General features: G+C 30.3%; 2 long non-coding RNA genes across 4 annotated transcripts; both read left to right on the top strand.

Annotated features, from left to right (window-relative positions):
- Nucleotides 1-7,748: 7,748 nt before the first annotated feature.
- On the top strand, nt 7,749-11,027 carry LOC106423669. 2 transcript variants are annotated; one of them, XR_001284697.3, is made up of 6 exons: nt 8,069-8,288; nt 8,471-9,612; nt 9,770-9,913; nt 9,998-10,033; nt 10,161-10,432; nt 10,625-11,027. It is a non-coding gene; the product is annotated as an uncharacterized LOC106423669 (long non-coding RNA). The 2 variants fall into 2 exon arrangements; XR_001284696.3 differs by lacking the exon at nt 10,625-11,027 and having other exon boundaries at nt 7,749-8,288; nt 10,161-10,601.
- Nucleotides 11,028-13,091: 2,064 nt separating this feature from the next.
- LOC125579387 lies at nt 13,092-15,213 on the top strand. 2 transcript variants are annotated; one of them, XR_007317405.1, is made up of 7 exons: nt 13,092-13,527; nt 13,622-13,841; nt 14,103-14,186; nt 14,292-14,371; nt 14,497-14,632; nt 14,737-14,822; nt 14,938-15,213. It is a non-coding gene; the product is annotated as an uncharacterized LOC125579387 (long non-coding RNA). The 2 variants fall into 2 exon arrangements; XR_007317404.1 differs by having other exon boundaries at nt 13,093-13,527; nt 14,737-14,841.
- The last annotated feature ends 8,257 nt before the right edge of the window (nt 15,214-23,470 follow it).

Here is a 23,470-nt window from a genome sequence, read left to right as displayed (position 1 = left end):
AACGAAGGCGTCAAGATCCTAACTGGGTTTAATGTGATTTAACAATTAATCCTGAATTAAAAGAAATACATTGAACCATAGGGGAAGTAAAGAAATGAGAAGAGAAACATCACTTTTGCAGAAAAGGCGAGGTTGAGTTCTGTAAAGAGGACAACACCGATGTCCTAATCGGATGTAAGAATAAAACGCAACGTTTTTACTCATTAATGATACCAAACGCAAAAGCCACAAATCAGACCAAACTACAATTATGTTAGTCCGGACCAAACCACAGCTATGTCCGACTTAAAATAAACCAAACTATAAGTGTGCCAATTTAATACGGAGGTCCAACACAATATATAATACGAAGCCCACTCGTTTAACCCATGTTTTTTCTTTAAAGGAGATGAGACCCACAAGACGCTGATGTGGGGTATCAGGAATAATTTTTACTTTTAAATAATAAAAGTTATATCAAAATTCATAATTTTTTATGATTTATAATTTGTTTTAGTGAAAGTTTCAGATGACAAAATTTGCAGATACGTGATATATATATATATATATATAGGTCAGAAATTATATTGGGATTTGCCGCTTTGGTATAACATGGATAAATAAGAGATCAAGCAAACATAACTATGAGTCTATGACATGTAATCATCTAAAAATCGAAAGGTTAAGATCTTTGTAACAAATCTTTTTCTAAATTTTGACTCAAAGCTGATTGAATTCCAAAACAAACAAGGAAAAACAAGAGAAAAATATGACTATAAAAGTTTCTGACCAAAAGATTATCATTATTTAATTTGATATTATCTATGAACACTTTTTTATTTGACTAATAATGTAGATAGGAATGAGAACAAAGTTACTCACTCAGCTACCTTCCACGTAAGCTAAGATCTAGTCCAGACACTAGCCTTTATATATCAATTCATTTATTTAGAAGATGGAGTACCGTACTTTCTCCCTTCATACAATACTATCAACTTCAACAATAATCCAATCTTTTCAAAGTGAATACTGAAGATTAAAGTTGAATATAATAAAAATGGGAGAGGGGGAAAAAGAGGGAAAGTACTTTGTTTTTACAATTTATTTTGGTTTATTTTTGATAGTGGCATTAGATGTCGTTGCTGGTTTTGTGGCAATGGAAGCCGAAGTTGCCCAACAAGAGGTACATATATATATATACCATTAGTAAACAAATAATGATAATGATGGCGATGATTGTTTCAAGCGCTAACAAGTCTTTCTCTGAAACAGAGGTATTAGGAAAAGCGCTTAAGCATGCTAAAGAATGGCAACATTCAATGGCACAAGCTTCTCCACGGTCTGGTTCGTCTAAAGACTGCGCCTCAAAGGCGATTCAAACACAACACCCAAGTGATGTGTACTGTTGTTACTCTGATGCAGCGTGGAAAGGTGCCTCTTCTGCAGGTGGCATGGGATGGACTTTCACCAATGCTGCGGGTGATACACGATCACAAAGAGCTGTTGCTTGCCCTTTTGTGGCCTCTGCACTAGTTGCGGAAGCTTTAGCACTCAAGGAAGCAATTAAAGCAGCCATCTCTCTTAACATCAAAGACCTCATTTGTTTCTCTGATTCAAGGGGCTTGATTAACATGATCACAGCAAGTTCTTCTGTGATCGCTCTGCAAGGAATTCTCCATGACATCAGTGTGTTGAGTCTTTCCTTCTCTTCTATATGTTTTAAGTTTGTTCCTCGGCTCTCTAATACGATCGCTGATCGTCTGGCCAAAGAGGCTTTGTCTTTGTATCTCAACCCCTCTGTGGTGAGAAGAAACCTTGATAACTAAGTAGTAATATAAGCATGTTTGACCAAAAAAAAAAAAATGTTATGCCCATGATGCAGGTGAAAACGAGGGCATGGTCACTCATGGTCACTCGAGTGTAAATCTCCAAGCAAAAAAGCTTTCATGTTAGGGTTAATAGCATTAGGATGTCTGTTAGCAGCTCATTTCATCACCGTTATGATAGGATGCATTATCTCCGCTATCAACATTGCTGATAGAATCCCAGGATTCGAACATAGGACCTCGAGACTCATCCACTTGGCCTGTATTTCTCTCACTTGGTAACTAAAAAAACTAATACTCTAAAAGTAAAAATAGATTCATAATCATCACATAAATTGTTTTAAGATTCAAATTTGGCGAGCATATACAACACATTAACATTTGTTATATTTAATACATATACAATATATATTACATATACAGTATTACTTGAACTTTTGTTATGAAATTGACACTTTGTGGTGGTGTTTGTGGAATATTGGATGATGGTGGTGAACAGGATCGTAGCAACTGCGGGAGCGGGGATACTTATGATGGGCATATGGATGAACAGAGAGTCAAGACCAGAATGTGGATTCACAAACAAACATTTTCGGTCTTTAGGAGGCAAAGTGTGTTTTCTTCATGCCATTGTCTCTGTCTTTATGTATTTAGCATTTCTCATCTCTTGTTCTACTATAATTTTTTGCTAAACAAATATTTTATTAAGGATTTGGGTTAAACTGAGCTGGCCCTAATTTTCAAAGACACTATTACCGAGGCACCGAACTTGAACCCCTCCTCCGATACCGGTGGAGCCTCTGCTCGCCGGCATCGAGCTTTTCAAACCTTTGCTCTTTCTTTTCCTTTTGGTTCTTTTCCAATCTTGTTCCCTCTCTGCATGTGTTTTTGGTGGCCTCTTTCAATCATTCTGTTTCAATGTGGGCTCGAACATGGACTGGGGCTTCTCTCGTGGCTCCAGTGTCATGGTCGGAGAGTTTGAAATATGTGTGCTACTACTCGTGTTTCAAGACTCTCCGTACTCCACGTCATCCCCTTCTCTGGGGATTCCCATCAAGCTTTCTCTTGTTTCACCACGTCTTTTGCCGGCGCTCTAGAGACCTGCATCTTTGAAAAATTCTGCTTCTGCAGCGAAAGATCTGAGCAAACTCCAAGTCATGCCGGATATGCCAGAGGCTTCGATTTACCTCTTAATGCTCTGCCTTTATTATGCATGGAATGTCATATTTTTCTTTTACGAAGAATAGTTTGCAGGTGAGTTGGTTTCGGTCTGCATCCATATTTTCACCATCATATCTTCTTTCTATGAAAAGAGACAATCTCCCAAACTCGTTTCTGAGTTTCGGCTTCAGCTTCTCCATCGAGGGCTGGTTTTCAAAGTCGCTAAAAATCATGCTTAGACTACAAGCCTACACCCCTTGATCAAAATTCAGATTTCTAGTATGATCTTCACGGCCTTAATAAAATCTACAATGATTTCAAAAGGAATATAATTTTGAAAACTCGATCAGTTTTGGGAAATCTTTTTCGAAGAAGAAGAAGAAGAAGAAGAAGAAGAGAGAGATCTGACTCTTCCTGTCTCTCCTTTTCTGGTCTGTCAAAGAGAGCAAGAGAGACGCCGATTGATTCTGTCAATAAACGTCGAGAGAGAGAAAGAAACACATGAATGACATACATGTGTCCCATAAGAGACATATCTTCTGGTCCTTAATTAAGAAACTTTCCTTCTCTTAATGCATAACTAGGTGTTTGCCCGTAATTTTACGGATAATTATATTATAAGAAATATATATTATGTTTACAATGTAATAATTTTTGAATAATAATTAAAAAAATTTTAATTTTAATTTTAAATAGTTGGATAATCAAAAATTTCAGTATATATTCTTAGAAGATTTGTGAGATTTAAAATAGTTCAATAAAGTAAACCTTAGTCATTACAAATATTTCTCTTATAGAAAAGTAATGTTATAGATAATTTAGATAATTGGTTTTAGAATTACTTTATATTTTATTTTATCACGTGAAAAACCCGAGAATACTCTAGCTTTCAAGAAATAAAAAAAAAAGAGTTTTTTTTTGTGTAGGAGTTTAGAAAACATAAGAAGTTCTAATAATTCTTTACCTACAAATCTAATTATTTTATATAAGAATATATAACCATTAAATTTCTTTCAGTAAAAAAAGTTAAAGTATTTTATTCAATTATAGATAAATAATTGATAAAGAAAAAGAAATTGATAAAACATATATATATATATATATATATATTTCTCCAAATAAATCATTATTTGTAATATTACTTGTGTTATTTGGTAATTTATATCAATTAGTTCTATAGTTACCTTTTATTTTTAGATTTGATTAAAATAAATGACTAATAAATGTCAACAACCAATCAAATTATAACAATTTTCTAATACTTAACCTATTAACAATACATAAAAAAATAATCACTTAAGTGACTTTTCAATTAATATATAATATGATTTATCTCTTTAAAACCAATGATAAATTTGGTTAATGTAAACATGAAAACATTTATGACGGAAATGGTAGTCTAAGTAATTTCTCTCATAATTTTGTCAAATCACCAATCACACTTTCTCACTTATTGTTTATTTAGTGTTTAACATAATACTTAAATTGGTTAAACAAACCACTTCTTCCTTTAAAATATACCTATTTTAATTAAATTTGATTAATTAATAAGAAAAATAAGTTTTAAATGTTTTAATAACAAAAATGATGTTATTTTAGGGATATATAATATTCATGTGAGATCCAATATTATATCAAAATATAATATTTTTATTTGAATAAAATTTATTAAAATTTTATCTTGTACATTTTAAAAGTTTATTTTTATTTGTATGAAATTTGTTAAAATTTTATTATTGTACATTTTAATCATTTCTAAAAGTGATAACTTATCTATGATATCACATTGTCATTTGAAAATGAGGATGATTTTATAAAGTTATATATTTGAATGTTTTGCATTCATTTGAAACATTTTAAAATATATATATAGAGAGAGAGAGAGAGAGAGAATAAATGAGTGAGTTTAATTAACATTATTACGTTTACATTAATTAGTTTTCTGAAATCTATAATTTATTGTATTAACTACTAATATAAATATATTAAAAACTGTTTTTATAGTTGTTAATGTAGTATCATATGTATTAAATGTATATGTCAATTTATATAATGTAATATATGATATATAATTATTTCTATAGATAAATCATATTAATCTATCTATCTATCTATACTATTTATTTGCGAAGTAAAGTTTTGCAACAGAGCTCTCACGTTAAAAGTTAGAGTGGTTAATATCGTTTATACCCTTAATGAATAAAACATATAAATAAATTAAAAAATAAAAACGAAATTTTAATTGATTTGATTAGATAATTGATTAATATTAATAATAGTAAGAATTATCCAAAATCTGATAATATAATTTTAAAAAGAGATAACTTCTGTATATATTGTATTGCTATCTGAAAAAGTCTTTTAGTAAAAAGTTAAAAACATAAACTATATAACTAAATATTAATCAAATAAAAATTTTAATTTTATAATTAAAAATAGAATATGAATTATCCAAAATCTAAAAATATAATTAAAAAAAGATATTTATATATATATATATAAAGATATTTATATATATATATATAAAGATATTTATATATATATATATTGTATTGTTATCTGAACAAGTATTTTAGTAAAAAAGTTAAAAACACAAATCACATAATTAAATATTAATAAAATAATTATTTAATTATATAATTAAAAATATAATATTTAGTTATTTTAAGATTTATTTTAGTATAATAAAAATAGTGTACAAAGAACTTTTCAAAAATTTATGAAAATGTTTAGGCCCGCATCGCGGACAAAACACCTAGTTCATCTATATTTAAGATGTTTAATTAAACATATATTAGATTAGGTAATTCTAGGACTGGTTTCTTTTTAAAAACTTTAGTTAAATAAATCAAAAGATAAAAACAATCAATCAATCAAATTATAAAGATTAATTGGAAAGCTCTTCTATGCATCAACAAAAATCATTTAAATGACTTCTCAATTAATATATAAGAAGATTTTGTTTTTTTTTTAATTTAAAAATATTAAAAACCCTACCTAAGCAACCGCGTTAATCATCTTTTAGAGAGTGTTGGAACGAACTAGTTGTCGAACAAAAACAGTATTATTTAGCAAAAATGTTTTTTTTGGGCTTGGTGATGGACTAAAGCTCAACCTAATTATCTTAAGTTGGATCATCCTCAAATTAATCTTTTTTCGCTGACATACGACAAATATTTTGCTAATACTGTTTTCTTCACTAATTACAACTTACAACAGTATATGAAAGAAGAAGACAAAAACATGGAATAGAATTAGTCACGAACAAAACAACGTGGCCATTATATTTTCTTTACCTTTATACTTGTTGTGGAACATGAATGTATTTTAGGTGTTTAATTAACAAAAAGACTGTCCTCTCATCCTCTGGTTAGGTCGCCCTTTCAAATACTTTCTTGTTAAAAAAAAAACTTGTTTTATTTCTGAATTTTTAAAAGAAAATGCTTACTTAACGAGATATCTAATTTGTAATCCACACTTTATTGTTTTTCTCCAATACTTAAACGAAAAGGAGACCAGGTTCAACGAACCTGTAACTTTTAAGTCTACATAACCTTTGGAAAAATTATCATTTATATAATAAACTTTCAAATTTGGTTGAAAAAAAGCATGAACTTTTTCTTGGACTATTTAAAATATCAACTTAGTTTGAATAACAATTTTAAACTTCAATTTAGTTTGACTAAACCAAATTAAACACGACGTTAACTCGGGTAACGGATTGATTAGACGAGATTAACTGCCGTCTCTAATCTCCGTTAAGTCCAAACGACGTCGTTTTAAACTTTTTTTAAAAATTGCATATGGATCATTTAAAACACCAACTTAGTTTTTTTTTTTTACGTTGGATTCAATATCAATGGTGTAAAGAGTAGTAATACAATGTCCCCCCAAAAGCAACACACACCTCCAAACAGAGGATTGAGAAGAAAACAAAAGGAAAGAAAGTAAGAAGAAGAAAAACACCAGTAAGTGCTGTAAATAATAACCGAAGACACGATCAGGTTACGGAACAAGGGTCCACCGCAGCTAAGTTCCAACGATTCTACACACGAACCACCGAATTCAACTCCTCCTCTCGTAATAGGGAGCTCAGCCATGTAGGACCACCAGTAGCTACGTAAGATTGGTAGCGATGATCCCTGGTCACACTTAGTGCAATAGAATTGGCAATCCTGTTTCTGCCAGCAACTACATGTTCCTCTACTTAGTTTGACTAACCAAATTAAACACGACGTTAACTCGGGTAACAAATTGATTAAACGGGGTTAATCGCAGTCTCTAATCTTCATTAAATCCAAACGACGTCGTTTTAATTTTTTAAAAAAAAATTGAAAGGAATCATACCTGTGACCAAACAATAACTAATAGATATTATTATGAAACCTCCAAATCATTTTCTCACACCCTAAATCCGTAAATTATTTTATAAATATTAAAACTTGTGAATAACTTAATAGTTAAAAAATTTGGTGAGTATTATTAAAAATATTAAACTTATAAATAACTTAATAATTATAATACTTCACTAAAAATATTAAAACTTGAAATAATTATTAAAACTTATAATAATTAAAACTTATAAAAAAATAAAACTTATAATATTTATTAAGTTATTTATAAGTATCATTAAAAAATATTAAATAAAGAATTTTTTAATTATTAAGTTATTTATAGGTTTTAATATTTTTAAAAGTACTCATGAAATTTTTTAATTATCAAGTTATTTACAAGTTTTACTGTTGGTATTTTAAATGGTCCAGATGCAATTAAAAAAAATTAAAGCGACGTCGTTTGGACTTAAAGGAGATTAGAGAAGACGATTAACCCCGTCTAATTAATCCATTATCCGAGTTAATGTCGTATTTAATTTGGTTTAGTCAAACTAAATTGAGGTTTATAGTGATTATTCAAATTAAGTTGGTGCTTTAAATGGTCCTAATGAAAGTTCATGTTTTTTTCAACCAAATTTGAAAGTTCGTGATTTAAATGATAATTTTCCCTTTTTCCCTTTTTTTTGGTATGGGCTATCGCCATGATTTTCCAACGTAAGCATGCTTAAAAAGACGAAATGTAATTATAAATATAGTCCTATTCCATATTCGAAAAAAACTAATTAAAAAGAAAGTAGTACTTAGCTTTCCATCTACTTTCTTGCAATTAAAAAATAAGTTGGTGAAACCTATTTTTATACTTTTGAATCGTATATGATATATCGTATCACCATATAATGCATATGGTTTGAGCAGAGAGCTAAAGAGAGAGAGAGAGAGATGATCCCCATGCCTTCTCCAGAGACTCATGATCACTTCATTCTCGATCGTATGGCTCTAGTTTCATCTATTTTTCCTCATTTAAACGATCTGGTTGTTGCAATTTTATATTTTCATAACTTCGATATCTACTTTATTGCTCTACCGTATAGAGACATACATGTGCATGTGTGCTTTGGTAGTAATACATTTTTATTGTCTTAACATTTTTATTGTCTTAACATCAACCAGGATCAAAGGTTGAAGAAGAAGTGAAGCATAGATCAACAGCATATACATGATGGCAAATGATATGTTTAAAATCAGAAAATTTTCAATCTGGATTTACTAGTTGATGGTATTGGGTTTGAGTTTGATCGAATATAGATGGACATCTCTTTTCTTAAGGTTGCTTTGAAGAAAAGGATGGGAGATGCCCATGCCTTGAGTCTTGAGGCAAGTAAACGATCACCAGTTCCCCCTTTCAAAACTTCAATCTCTTTGTTAAACACGAGTACTATTACATAACCCATCTTTTGATTTTTATACAAAAGCTCACGTTTTTCTTTCATCGTTTACGTATGAATTGAAGTTATGCAGTTCAATTCGATTGTTTTATGAAATGTAACTTCTCATTCAATATTTGATGTAGTGTATAGGGAATCCCAAAAAGATAAAAAGAAAACCATATAAAAGAAAAAATATATCGTTTGCATGTTAAAAGGAATTATCGTCGATACATTTAAAATTGTTCAGATCAACTGTAGAATTAATATATGTGATAAATCTATGTTTATGTTTCTATGTATCAGCTGCAAATTATAACGTTTAGGATAGTTTAATCAATAGTAAGTAAATTTTGAAGCTATGAAATATATAAGGTGTATACTTGCATACCAAGCCTGAATAGAAGCCCATAAAGCATATGCTTTGGGGCAGGCGAGATAATCTATACAATACTAAAAGTTGAATAAGCTCAACACCTAAGGTGTCCACATCAGATTAAATAATCCACCAATCACAGACAATATTTTCGCCACGTCATTTAAGCCCATGTCGAGATTTAATGTTGGGTTTCTTAGCCTAAACCCTAAATTATTTTGTCATGGCCCAAAATAAAGTCCACCACCCGTGGCTTCTTCGATCATATTTTCCTCCGCCAGTTTCTCAGTTCGTCTTTTCCAATTCGAGTTCATTCATGAAGCCTCAGTTACTGTGATCCACTTATAATCAATCAATTGTCTTCTTTACTTCCGTATTTATTTATGCGTTTCACCTCGCTATCTATCTACTTCTATATAAACCGGTTCCTCGAAGCTTGCTGCCATTCGATTGAGCAAAGAGATTCAGGTTTCGTTCTTTGGAAAATTTTGATGCTGATTGCAATAACAGAGGTGTGTTTTCTGCAAAATATTTACCGGGAAGTTTTTGTTGCAATTTTCCATTTCATTTTACCTCGCGTATTACGAAGTCGATAATCGGTTTTTGAGTTCATGTCGTTATATGTTTTTCATTAGATATTTATGTTTGGGCACAAAACTGATTTTTCAGAAATCTGTGATGGTGCTAAGTGGCTCACGCGGATTCTGTTACACATTGGAATTGAAAAATGAGCAAGAAGCAAAACAAATGAAGAAGAAGAAGATTAGAACTCACTTTCATGCTATTTTGTTAACTGGCGGTTGTTGAGTAATGGTAACTGGGGGTTGTTGAATCATGGTATTAGTGTGATATGCATCTTTCTACGTATTAATGAATGTTCTTTATTTTCTTTGTTAGACTGGAAACCGTTTCATGGATAGAGGCGTGAGCAAGGTAACTTTGGCTAACTGTTTGAGTTGGTAATATATGGTTTTTTTTTTCTTGAACAACAAAACATATGGTTATCTATGTAGATTTTAGTCTATATTCTTTTAACTGCTGTTGCTTTCTCCCTCTTCAGGAGTTGAAAACCCAATAGCTTCTGCAACTCTAGCTGGTGATTTAGGAATTGGGGCTGAACAGCTTCTGCTGATGTGAAAAGATCACACCTTGCTTCTCTGCAGTAATGTAGAAGGTAAGTTCTCTGGTCTCTTTGTTGGCTTTTCTGTATTTTATCATTTTGGTCTGCACTATTGTTTTTGTTTGTGGAAGATTCAGGGTAAATGATGATGATTTGCTGAAGATCAAGAACACTTATCGTCCTATCCTCTCAAGAAAGAGAAAGGGTTTATGGTATGTATATAAAGTCAATAATATTGTTACAATTCAAAAGCAAATATAAAGTCATTGTTTATAATTTGATCAAAATCGTCATGTTTCACTATGATAATAGAAAAGGTAGGTAATTTCCTTTTGTTTACCTTTTAATCATTCTTGCATATTATTAAATCTTAGTCAATCACTCAATCTTTTCGAATAACTCAGCTATGGCGTTCCAAATCTTAGTCAATCACTCAATCTCCCGTAGTAGCCATCAAAGGCAAGATAGAAATAGCTTTGGGTTAGGTCGCAAAACTCAAAGAAAAAAAAGAAACAAAGCTGGAGAAACTTAAAACGCTTTCACTGGGAGATTGGAAGAGCATATGTCCACGAATAACTGCTTAGGCAATTGTAAAAATATTTAGAGTAATACAAATCACATTTGTATTTCCTACAAGAAGATTAGTTAAGTCTATCATGCGGTCACTTCCTCATTTGTTGTTATCTTGATTTTCTTTATGATAAAACCATAGCTAGCTCTTTTATTTTTCTTTTAATTTACTTAATATTTGGTTTGATTGTAAACTTTTCTATTGACACAGACTAAAAGAAAGACAGTTAATTAAAATAGAAGCATTTTATCTAAACAAAGCAGAAATGACAAAGCCAAGTTTTAATTTATTTATTTCACAATTATCATTCCTCTTCTTGAAAATATCTAAAATAATATACCTCGAAAATCACATGTGTCGTAATGTCACTTCTTATCGTATCTAAATTAATCTTAACTTGTGTGAACATCAACTTCAACCCATCAAACTATATTAAACAAAAATCATTATATTAAAAAGAGACCTGACAACGCGTACACAAATCATAAGACTGGGATAAGCCAAAGAGCATTAAACAAACCATATCAAATACATAATGTAATTGGTTATCAATTAGAGTAAAATGGTGGGAAAATATGGTGAAAACGAGAGGGATAGAAAAATAATAAAATTAGAATAATTTTTTTTCATCTTATTAGTAGTCGAGGTAAGATTTACTCTATTTTACTGTTTTTGTTTCTCATTTTTTAGAGTAAATGAAATAGAATCATATTCCACTTGATTGGATGAAAGAAGAATAAATGGGCTGAAATAATTTTTCATCCGCTTTAATTTACTCTAACTTTACCATATAGTCATACGATATATACCGACTAAAAGAAAGAGAACATCAAAATAAAAAGGATTCTTTTTTTGCCAGCAAACAAAACAAACTCATGTAGACTCTGCGAACCACCCCGGTAGCTCTACATCTATATGAACGACAAATGACAGTTGCTTCCTTGCATTGCGTGCGAGACTGTCCGCCTTTGAATTCTGTGTTTGTGGTATATGAATGATCTCTGAACTGTTGAAACTCCTATTCAAAACTTTTATGTCTTCCAAATAGCTTGCAAAGGTTGGCCACTCTTCTGGTTCCGAAACCATCTTCACCAATTGAGCACAATCCGTTGCAAAAGCAATCCAGAAAAAATTAAAAAATTAACTTACATCGAAAAATATTAGTGTGGAGAACGAAAATCATAAAAGCCCTTTTTCAAAAAAAAAAAAGAGTGAGAAGCAAATATTGTCTCTATACCTTCAGGGCCGGCTGAGTAGGGAGACAAACAGTGCGACCGTCTCGGGTCCAAGTATGTGGCCCCCGTATATTAATAGTTAAGGAGCCTATTTTTTTTATATATCTATATTTTTAGACAAAAGATTAGAAAATATAACAAAGTAAATTGAAAACGGCCCAAAAATATATTTTTAAAGTATATAGTTTTATTTTCATCGGAAAATATATACAGTATGATTAAAATTTTAAAATATTTTAAACATTAAATAAATATAAATATCAAAGGGTACAAAAAAATATTTTCGCCCTATGACCATTGTAACTAACACGAAGAAATCGAGAAAGATAAATTTATGGAGATGACAAAAATATATAAATTTATGAAATCTCACAATCCATGGTACATCTGAACCATAGGAATTAAGACTAACGATGCATTCATATGTCAAAGTTACGGGAACAACAACAATACTCTCAATCAAGGAATGTTCCTAAGACGCCTCCCTATATTTTGGTTGAAAATTACAATCAATTGCTACATTTCCCACTACAAGTGCATACCTACTAAGTAACTTCTCAAATTTATTTTTAAGGGAAAAACGTAAATTGAAATAAATTATTTTTAAAACAAATGGGGTAAATACACATTATACAAAGAATCTATCTCCAAAATTAATAAACGAAAATAAAAATTGCAATAAGCTTACTTATAAACACGCATATACTAAAACTACAATTATACCGACAAAATAGTCACCTAGAATGGAGCTTTCATATTAAGAAGTTATTGCATGTCAAGATTTATACCTCTCTCTGTATGGGATTAAGAAGCAGCTAATTTCAAACGGTTAATAAAAATTAAAGAACGAAAGTTTCGAAGTTGACGTATTCACTCGGCTAATCTGATTGGAGTGTGTATAAGATATTAAGATAACAAACAATCATATTGTCGACAAACATCTAACCTATACTAAAAGGGTTATATGAGCATCGGAGAGTGTGTCCACGTAGGACAATTAAATCATCCAATCAGGAGGCTTCTCTACGACACGTCATACACGCGATGACCAAAGGCGATTCTCGGCCCCTTTTCTTTTCGTCTTCTCCGCCGATCTTCGTTTCAATCCCCTCTCCATTCTTAAACACGATCTAATCTCATTAATGGAGTCTTTTGGCTTTCTCAATCTGAGATTCTATATATATAGATCTCGCACTCCATCTCCTCTCTTCACCAAATCTTATTCCCTCCTCACGATTATACTATACCCTCGGTGATGATGTTATCCGATGTTTCCGAGTTAGTGAAAGCGAGCTGTGACGCTACGGTTCCCCGTTCCAGTCAAACCCGTCAATCAAACCAGTGTCTCTTCCGACGATGACAAAGCCGGCGATGTCATTTCCGTGAAATCAGCAGGTCTCTCTGCAGCCTCCTCCGGTCCGAGCAAGTCAATCGGCAAAACCGGTGTTTCTGCCGGCCTGGGCATCGGCGCTAAGGACAAATCCTCTGTCTCTTCCCGCGAGTAAGTGTTCAATGGTGTATCTTCCTTCTCTTATCTCTATTAGCCTGATTACATAGATTTATAGATCATTTTCTTTGTTTGCGATTAATTTTAGGGATTTCTTGTGAAGATCTCTGTTAATAACAAGCTTTATCGGCCGGAGACGCTGCTTCTATCTTTGAGGTCATATGATGTTGTTAAGGCCCGAATTTTCTTTCTTATCTGGCTATTTTCGAATTCCGATAATCTGATTGAGCTTTGTTTTGTTTTTTTTTCGTCATAACAAGTTTGGATCAGACAAGGTCATAATTGATGGGCTACAGATCTTCAACATGGTCTGATTCATATTTTTTTTTAGATTCAACATCTAATAGCTCTATCTCCCCACTTCCCCTAATTCTATTGTACGTGTATATTTTCTTTAATGGAAGTGTCCATCTCTTGCCATGGATCACGTTTACGTGGTATCTTCCCATTTACACAAATAACCATTCCACAAGAATTTTTTAATCTTTCCACCGATTGCTGTAACATCCCACAAATTGATTACTATGAAATATGAGGATTCAATGCATCTATCACGGACTATACTGCAGGGAGCAATGGTTTGTGTAGGAGACAAGAAAATGAGGCTGGATTCTTCTTCCATCTAATCAGGAGCCAAAAGGCGAGCTCCAGAGGTACATCAAGTGTAACTATATCTATCTTCCTTTAAAGCTTTGCTTATATGAATCTTCTATCTTGAAGCTAAGATGCACGCCTGAACTACTCATTAGAACTTTCAGGATGGAAAATCTAATTATTTGGGGCTGTTCTTGGCTGAAATAACTTGGGCAGGATTCCTTCGGACGTGCGGTCGGCATGAGTAAGTTTAACTTTGTCTCATTTGTTTGTTAGGATTGCAGAGCCTGGTTTGTTAATCCTCGCTCCTTTATTACCTAAGTTTCTGCTCTATTGAACATAATTACATTTTTTTTTCTGGACATTGAGAGCTCATGAAGAAGTCAAGTTTAAGATCAATGGTTTAGTTGAGACTGCACCAAAAGTTCCTGAAAAAGTGTAGAATATCCACTACGGTACTCCTTGGCCCGGTAATAATGTGCGCGATCATCCTGCCATGATCAAGGTGAGATGCTCTGAGGCGTTTTCTGTTTCATTTTGTTATGTGTTCTGTGTATACATTACTTCCAAACTTATCTGTTTATTTTTTAATGTTACTCCTTTGAAAAGGTCTTCCTTGGAAACAAAGGTCTTAACGATGTAGAAAACTACGAGCTGCCTAGGCTGGTTTATGTTCTCGTGAGGAGAGTGCCCAGGTCTGACATAAATTTATTGGTAAAAGATTATGCTTAATCTTTGATTGTATTATTTAAACTGAAATATAATGGTCTCTGGCAAACTTATTGTTTCTTTATTCTTTTCATGTTACAGTATTCAGTTGAAGATACGACTCTCTGGGGTTCTATCAAATAGTCTTTATCTTCTGAATGAATGTAGAGTGTGGTTACTACATTAACAATACCAAAGCTCTTAGATCAGCAATATGTTTCCCCAAGAATCCGTAGTCGGGAAAAAGATTTGTTATGTTCAATTCCCTCAACAAGAATTATTATTTGCAGCAGATGAAAACAAGGTTTTCATGACTATTTGCAATCCCCCACAACAAACAGACTTCTTACGGTAAAAATATAACATATATTAACTCTAGGGTCTCATCTTTTGATTTCCATTATCGTTTCCTCCACGAATAGAGCGTTTTCAAGAAGCTAGAAAACAGAGAATCTGAGTTTGGAATCCCGAACATACAGCCTAGCCTGGCTTTGCAACTCTTGAAGAAGTGTTCTTGAACATCTCTAGACGTGTTAAACTAGAAAGTGCAAACGCTGAACGGCTAAAGGAACCCTGGTCACTCTCTATTTTTTTTTGTTTGGTAAATTGAATCCAAGCGGAGCAAAGGTTGAATATTACTGGCAACAAGACGGGACTTAATGTTTAGTTGATTGGAATGTGAACAAAGATTGTTCAACCCTTCCTTATAGGTACTAGAAAGGTATACATATAATTCACATTGAGCTTAGATTGGATCAACCTTTCCTTATAGGGATTAGAATGTTATACAGAAAACTCACATTGAGTTTTGTTTTTGTTCAATGTGGCAAAAGTTAGTGCAATGTTTATGCATGTTTCAAACAAGTTCGTGGCTGATTAAGTTGCTAACATGTGAGCAATCTTTTGATGATTGGTTTGTCTTTCCCAACAGATTTGTGAACATATATTAATATTATGACAAACAATCCACCAAAACAAGTTAAATTTTTAATTTTTAGATAATTATTATAAATTATATTTGACAAAAAAAATATTCCAAGTTATATAAGTGGCATGCAGTTTTTCAGTATTATTTGAGAGAACGAATGATACTTTAACAATTTTACACATAAAAACTTAAATATCTATTTTTATAATTTTATGTTTTTTTTACCATTCATATTCTTGCATTTAAACTTATATTTTAATTTAAATATCATTTTTAACATATATACTGTAAAATCATATTTTAAAAAAGTGAAGGAGTACTATTTTCCTTGATAATTATCAAATGAATTTAAATTTGAATAAATTAACGAGTCATAAATTACTGAAAGTGATACTCTAAGAACACAAGATTTCACAAGTTGTTTTAATATTAGCCAGAAATGTTATAAATTAGTTAATACTCTTGCAACTAATTGTTACTACCATTTTATCGAGGCATGTGGGTTCGGTCGGGTCAGTTAATTCGAAATTTAGTTATTTCGGATCGACCAAAATATTATCAGAAATGAATCGAGAAAACATTTGGCTCGGATTGTGGTTAGTTCAGTTACAAAACATTTTACCAAAATTTTTGATTTTGCGGTTAGATTGGTTACTCGGTTCAGATTTTGGTTAGTTTTGTTCGGAATTTTGATTAAGGTTAGTATTGTTTGGTAAAAAGAATTTTTTTAGAAGACTAAATTAACAGATTACCGAACCAAACCAAACCAAAAACCAAGTTTTTTAAGTTGCCAAACTGAACCGAACCTTCTAACTGAAGTAGCCTAAAACCAAACTTTTCGATTCAGCAGTTTTGGTTCGGGTAAATACCGATGCCTATTTTATCTTTAAAGGCCAACATGAGAAAATTTTGATGGAGGGAAAATTGATGAAGTCCCACATTTGGAATATCAAGTATGATACTTTGTCATTTTCTTCTAAAAATGCATGAAAGTTATTAGTTACGTCAACAGAAGCAAAATATTTCTAATTCAACCACTCAGTGTCTATTATTAGAAGAGTTATTCTTGGGTTCAACCTATAGGTTCACCAACCAATAGGATTTAGTTATTTCAAATCCGATATCTTTTAAAAAAGGAAACAAAATATTGTCAAATTATATTACGTTTTTTAAATTAAAAAGTATAAATAAATAAAAATAATAGTAGTTGCAAAAAAAAGTTTTCAAAAAAAAATTAATACCATAAACAAAACACTAAACTCTAAATCTAAACCCTAACCCTTTGGTAAACCCTAAACCCTTTGATAAATTTAAAATTTTTGAATTTAGAAAAAAAATATTTTTAACACAATCAACAAAACACTAAACCCTAAATCCTAATCCTAAACCCTAAACACTTGGGTAAACTCTAAACCCTTGGGTAAACCCTAAACCCTTGGATAAATCTGAAACTCTTGGATCAAATCTTAAACTTTAAGATTTATGATTTATTCAAGAGTTTAGGTTTTACCTAAAGATTTAGGGTTTAGGGTTTAATATTTGTTGGCAGCGTTAAAAATACTTTTGAAAAACAAATTCTTTTTTTTGCGATTAAAAAATCTTTTTTTTGTGATTAATACAATTTTTATTTTAAAAATATAATATGTTTTGATAATATGTTGTTTTCTTTTTTGAAAGATACTGAATCTAAAATGACACAATCCTATTGGTTGGTAAACCTAGATGTTCACCTAGAGGGTGAACCCAAGAATAAGTCTTATTAGAATATCCAGAAGGAAAACATTGTTACATTGTGTAGTCAACCTTTAGAAATGCAGTATAAACACATAAGCTAACTTGAAGAGAAGTTAACATAATCAAGAATTTATAAAATAACTCATCAAACTCTGGCCATGTATTTATTTATTTTAGTCACACATTCTATAGTTTTGGTCGAGTAATATATGTATAACTACTTATAATTTTAACAAGATCCAAAAAAATATCAAAATTAAACTTGATAATACATAATCTGCGCGTAGCGCGGATAAAAGACCTAGTTAATATAAAAACATATATTTTATTCATACTGAGTTTGAGAGAAACATTAATACCCACCCCAATAGCAACAACACAAATTAATTCTGCATGGGAATGTTAGAAGTTTGAGAGAAAAAATACTTGATAAAATAAAATACAAATAATAAATACCCACATACATTAAAGAAAACACAAACTCCAAACAATCATTATTTTTCCTTTATTATTTTATTCATACTGAGTTTTTGGATTACTAATATGTAACAACACTATTAAAAAAAAGATGTATGTACATATTATCTAAAAAATCCTTATTTTACAACTTAAAAATAATGATAGAAATAAAAATTCACAATGGGTTGAAAACTAAGAAATAAAAACAACCTCATAAATAAAGAAGATGTCAAAACAAGACAAATACTCCCTCTGTTCCTGTTTTACAGAATTTTGATGTTCCAATATATAAGATGTTTTTATTTTTTTAGGTAACTTTTACTTTATTAAAAACTGTGTACTCAATCATATTTTAATGACATTTTTTAGATAAAAAATAGTTTTTTAATATCTGTGTTTCTACCTAAACATCTTATATTTAGTAACAGAAAAATTAAAAGTTAATATAAATTTTAAAAAATATTTATAACACACAATCCGTGCGTAGCGCGGAAAAATGATCTAGTAACAATAAGAGGCCAAAAATAACTTGAAATATTGTGTAGTTTTACTAGTAACATTGTTTGTTGGTAGATGTACAGACCCGGATTCAAACTTCCCTCCTACTTGAATAAGGTTTCCATTATTTTTAAAAGTAAAAAGGGCCAAAAAAAAAATTTTGGCTTGTCGGCCCAGATTTATCAGGCACAGCCCTGTATACTCGGTTTAGAGATAAGATACATATTATGTTTTATTATTCTGAAGCCGTTGATGTTTCATATCACAAATCATTCGATATCAATATGTCTATGTTCACAAGGTTTACCCTTGTACACATTCTTATAGAACATTCATGAAAAACTTTAGATTCGTAGATGAAATCGCTAACCCGATGACCTCACTGATATCAAGAAATCAAATCGAGGAGCTAATCCAAGATGTGGTAATGTCAAAACAACATTTTCTCATAATGAGTTAATTTGTCATTGTGTTGCTTGTTGTCATCATGCTTCAACCACTTGTATCATTTTTCTAAAAGCTGACTTTTGAAACTTGTCTAATCCTTAATATAAACGCTAGAGAAAAAAACTCAAAAGTCACTTCCAATGATCAAAAATCAAAGTGTGAAACCTTTTTCTGTTGACGGACATTTCAAAGGTACGTAGAAACAAATTAAATTGATTTTAGGTGATTTTTTTTTCTCGGTGATATTAAACCAAACTGAAAGGAATACAAGGTCGATACGTTATTAGGACACCAAAACCAGCTTTGAAACAGATGAAACTGGAGACATAAGCTCCCATAGGAGAAACTACAGCCCAACAAATAGGAAACTTTCACTAAAGGCTAACATTGAACCAAAGGATTGAAATGATTAGGAAAGGCGAGAGCAGAGAGAAACGAGATGCTAACGCATACCTTTTAGGTGATATTCTAGAATGGGTTTAACAAAAATCACTTTAAACTTTGTAACTCATATAAAATTATATAACACTCATTAAAAATAAAATTATTTTAAAACTAATTAAAAATCAAATCACTTCAAACTTTAAATTGAATATGGGAATTCGGCCAAAAAAAACCTCAACTTTACACGAATTGCCAAAACAAACCTGAACTTTGGGGCTGGCCAAAAAAATATCAAACTTTCATTGACTTTAGAATTAATTAACAATGTTTTCGCTGACTTGCCAATTTAGCACGCCGTCAACAAATTTAACAGAAATATTTGACGTCGTTTATTGTTGACGCTAAGTGAAACGACGTCGTTTTCAAATGAGATGAAACGACGTCGTTTTACACGATTTGAAATTAAAAATATGTAAACACCTGGATTTGAACCCAGGCTGGTTGGTCAAATGGGAAGATATTTTACCACTGGGCTACTGGCACTTTCAATGTATTTACTAACATGTTAACTTTTATTTGGTACATATTGAATATAAAAAATTCTTTAAAAACTTAATAAGATCTTTAAAATTCCAAAAAATTAAAAAATAAAGAAGATTTTTATAAAATTAATTTAGAAATTAAAATTAAAAATAAAATTTTATTTTTCTTTTTAAAAAATAAAAACTCTTCCAAAATTTTCTAAAAACTTAAAAAGATCTTTAAAATTCCAAAAAATTGAAACAATAAAGAAATTTTTTATAAAATTAATTTTGAAATTAAAATAGAAAATAAAATTTTATTTTTTCTTTTCAAAAAAATAAAAAATCTTCCAAAATTTCAATTTTTTAATACATTTGCTAAAAGTTGAAATTAATTATACACACATAAAAAGTTGATAATTCTAACTTTAATTTTTTGCATTTTATTATAATTTTTAAAAATTTTGTTTTTTTTTTAAAATGAAAATTTTGGATTTTTTTTTGATTTTTTAAAGAAAAACAAATATTTAATTTTAATTCAAAATTAATTTTATGAAATTTTTGGAAGATTTTTTTTATTTTTTTTAAAGAAAAATAATTTTTTATTTTTTTTAAAGAAAAATAAAATTTTATTTTCAATTTTAATTTCAAAATTTATGTTATAAAAAATTTCTTTATTTTTTTCAATTTTTTGGAATTTAAAGTTCTTTTTAATTTTTTAGAAAATTTTGGAAGAATTTTTATTTTTTAAAAAGAAAAATAAAATTTATTTTCAATTTTAATTTCAAAATTAATTTTATAAAAATCTTCTTTATTTGTTTAATTTTTTGGAATTTTAAAGATCTTATTAAGTTTTTAGAGAATTTTTTAAATTTAATATGTACCAAATAAAAGTTAACATGTTAGTAAGTACATTAAAAATGCCAGTAGCCCAGTGGTAAAATACCTTTCCATTTGACCAACCAACCTGGGTTCGAATCCAGGGGTTTACATATTTTTAATTTCAATCGTGTAAAACGACGTCGTTTCTTCTCATTTAAAAACGGCGTCGTTTCACTTAACGTCAACAATAAACGACGTCAAATATTTCTGTTAAATTTGTGTTTGGTGTTTTTTTGGTCAGCCCCAAAGTTCATGTTTGTTTTGGCAATTCGTGTAAAGTTGAGGTTTTTTTTGGCCGAATTCTCAATTGAATATCCCTTATATTTATTTTACTTTTTTTTTTGAAAAAAAAACGTCGTCTTCCATTTTTTCTGATGAGGATGTGTCTATATTTATTTTACTCTTTACCACATAGCTTTGCTTATGTTAGTAAATACTCCCTCCGTATACAAATATATAATGTTTTGGTTTTTTTACTTGTATACAAATATATGATGTTTTACTTTTAATTAATGCAATTTGTTTTAAAAATAAATTATAAATCAAAATATAGAAATATAAGTGGTTGGATTTTATTGGGAATCAAATAAAATTTTAAACTAACTAAAAGTAAAACAAAAAAGTAATAGACAAAAGTAAATATTTAAAAGAGAAATGTAAAATAAATGTAATGTAAAATAAACCTCATATATATTAAAAGAGAAGTCACTTTAGTGATTTCTGCTGACATGACATTAATATAGAGCTTCTTAGAAAAATTGATATAATTCGATTGGTCGATTTTTTTTAATTTTACTTTTCATTTATTTTAATCAATCGCTTATGTAGACAAGCCCAAAACTATTGTCGATTTCGTTAAGCCCATATATAGTTAGGGAATAATAATTATCGATTTAGTTTAGCCTTGTGTACCCGTTCGGGTTCGGGTCGGGTATTTCAGATTTTCGGGTATTTCGGTAGAGATGTGTAGAATCCGTTCGGGTATTTTTGTACTTCGGGTCGGGTGTTCGGGTATTTTTAGTTCGGATTCGGTTATTTCAGATTCGGTTATTTCGGATCGGGTTCGGATATTTAGATTTTGAAAAAAAAAATTAAAATTTTCATTTCTCAAGTTTCTTATATTTAAAATATAAATTTCAGTTAACTAATTTTTTATTTTTAATAGATTGAATGGTTAATAGATTTGGACATAACATTTTAAAACTAAAAAGGCATTAATTTAGTTATTTTTTTTAATTTTGGATGTAACTTTTTGTTAATTTTTGAAATAAAAAACTTGACATGCATTTTAAGTGAGTAGAAAATCATGTTTTTCCTTAATTGTATGTATATCATATGAACTTAAAGTATGTATAGTATCAATATAAATATTTTATGTAAAATGAGAGATGTAAACTAGAAATATAAGGTTAATTATACATATGTTTGGTTATCTTTGGATATCCATTCGGGTTCGGGTATTATCCGTTCGGATTCGGGTATCCAATCTCTCCTTATTTAATACCCGTTCGGGTATTTTGCTACTTCGATTCGGATTTCAGTTCGGGTTTTTCAGATCGGGTTCGAGTGCCACTTTGGATATCGGGTAAAGTGTCCACCCCTACTAATTAGGTTGTTTGTTTTTAATAACTTACCTTTCTAATATAAATTACTTGCGCAAGTTGAAATCATTAAATATGAAAATAACTTATTGACAAAATTTGTTTTTAATAACTTACCTTTCTAATATGGATTACTTGCGCAAGTTGAAATCATTAAATATGCAAATCACTTATTCACAATATGGATTACTTGCGCAAGTTGAAATCATTAAATTTTATCGATTTAGTTTACCATTGGGCAAGATTTAGAATTAAGACAAATATTAAAAACTTTTCTTGTTATTTAATGATTTACTTGCGCATGTTGATATCATATTTATTACATTGTTTACAAAAAATTTTAATGTTTCTAATTAGGTTGTTTGTTTTTAATAACTTACCTTTCTAATATGGATTACTTGCACAAGTTAAAATCATATCATATGCAAATCATTTTTTGACAATACACATTTAATATCTTTCTTTAAACGATTTTATTATTTATTGTGCAAAATATTGTGTGTCATTAATATGAGAAATAAATCGACTGTATATATATATGAGACACCCAAAATCTTAAAATACAAATATTCTCTTTTCATTCTTTAAAGTATTATTCACAAATCTCTCCTCTCATACTATTAAGGTATTACGACGATCCGGTTTGTGTGCTAAGAAAAATATGTTTAGACGCAAATGCTCCTCATCTTTAGAACCCTGAACTCAACTCTTTGTGTCTTATCTCCAAAAAGCATGTATGCTCTATCTTTTCCATGTGTTGAATACTGGTAACGATAATATGGTCTTCCTTTTTTTATATGTAGACTAGGTCGTGAGAGTGATAGTGATCCAGAAGACCTTGAACATGCTGAGAAGTTTCGCCAAGTTAAAGCAGTTCTTGAAGAGGTTCTTTAGTACTTTCTCTTTTTTTGTTGAATATAGTTCGGGGAAAGTATTACATAGTATCATTTAGTAACACTATCTTATATTATTATTTTTTGTTGAATATACTATCTTATATGTAAGCTAGCATTATGTATTTTTTATTTAATTCATGAGGTCATTTTCTCACAGCAGAGAACCTTTTGAAATAGTGCAGGGAGGAAATTTCTCAGGGATATACAGGAAGGTTCAACTGAAGCTGCTGAAGTAGAATGGTGAAGGCGAAGAAGAAAGACCTGTAGAAGCCCTTATGATTTTTA

The sequence above is a fragment of the Brassica napus genome, chromosome A10 (assembly GCF_020379485.1).
Source record: "Brassica napus cultivar Da-Ae chromosome A10, Da-Ae, whole genome shotgun sequence".
NCBI lineage: Eukaryota > Viridiplantae > Streptophyta > Magnoliopsida > Brassicales > Brassicaceae > Brassica > Brassica napus.
This window is presented reverse-complemented; position numbering and strand designations above follow the sequence as displayed.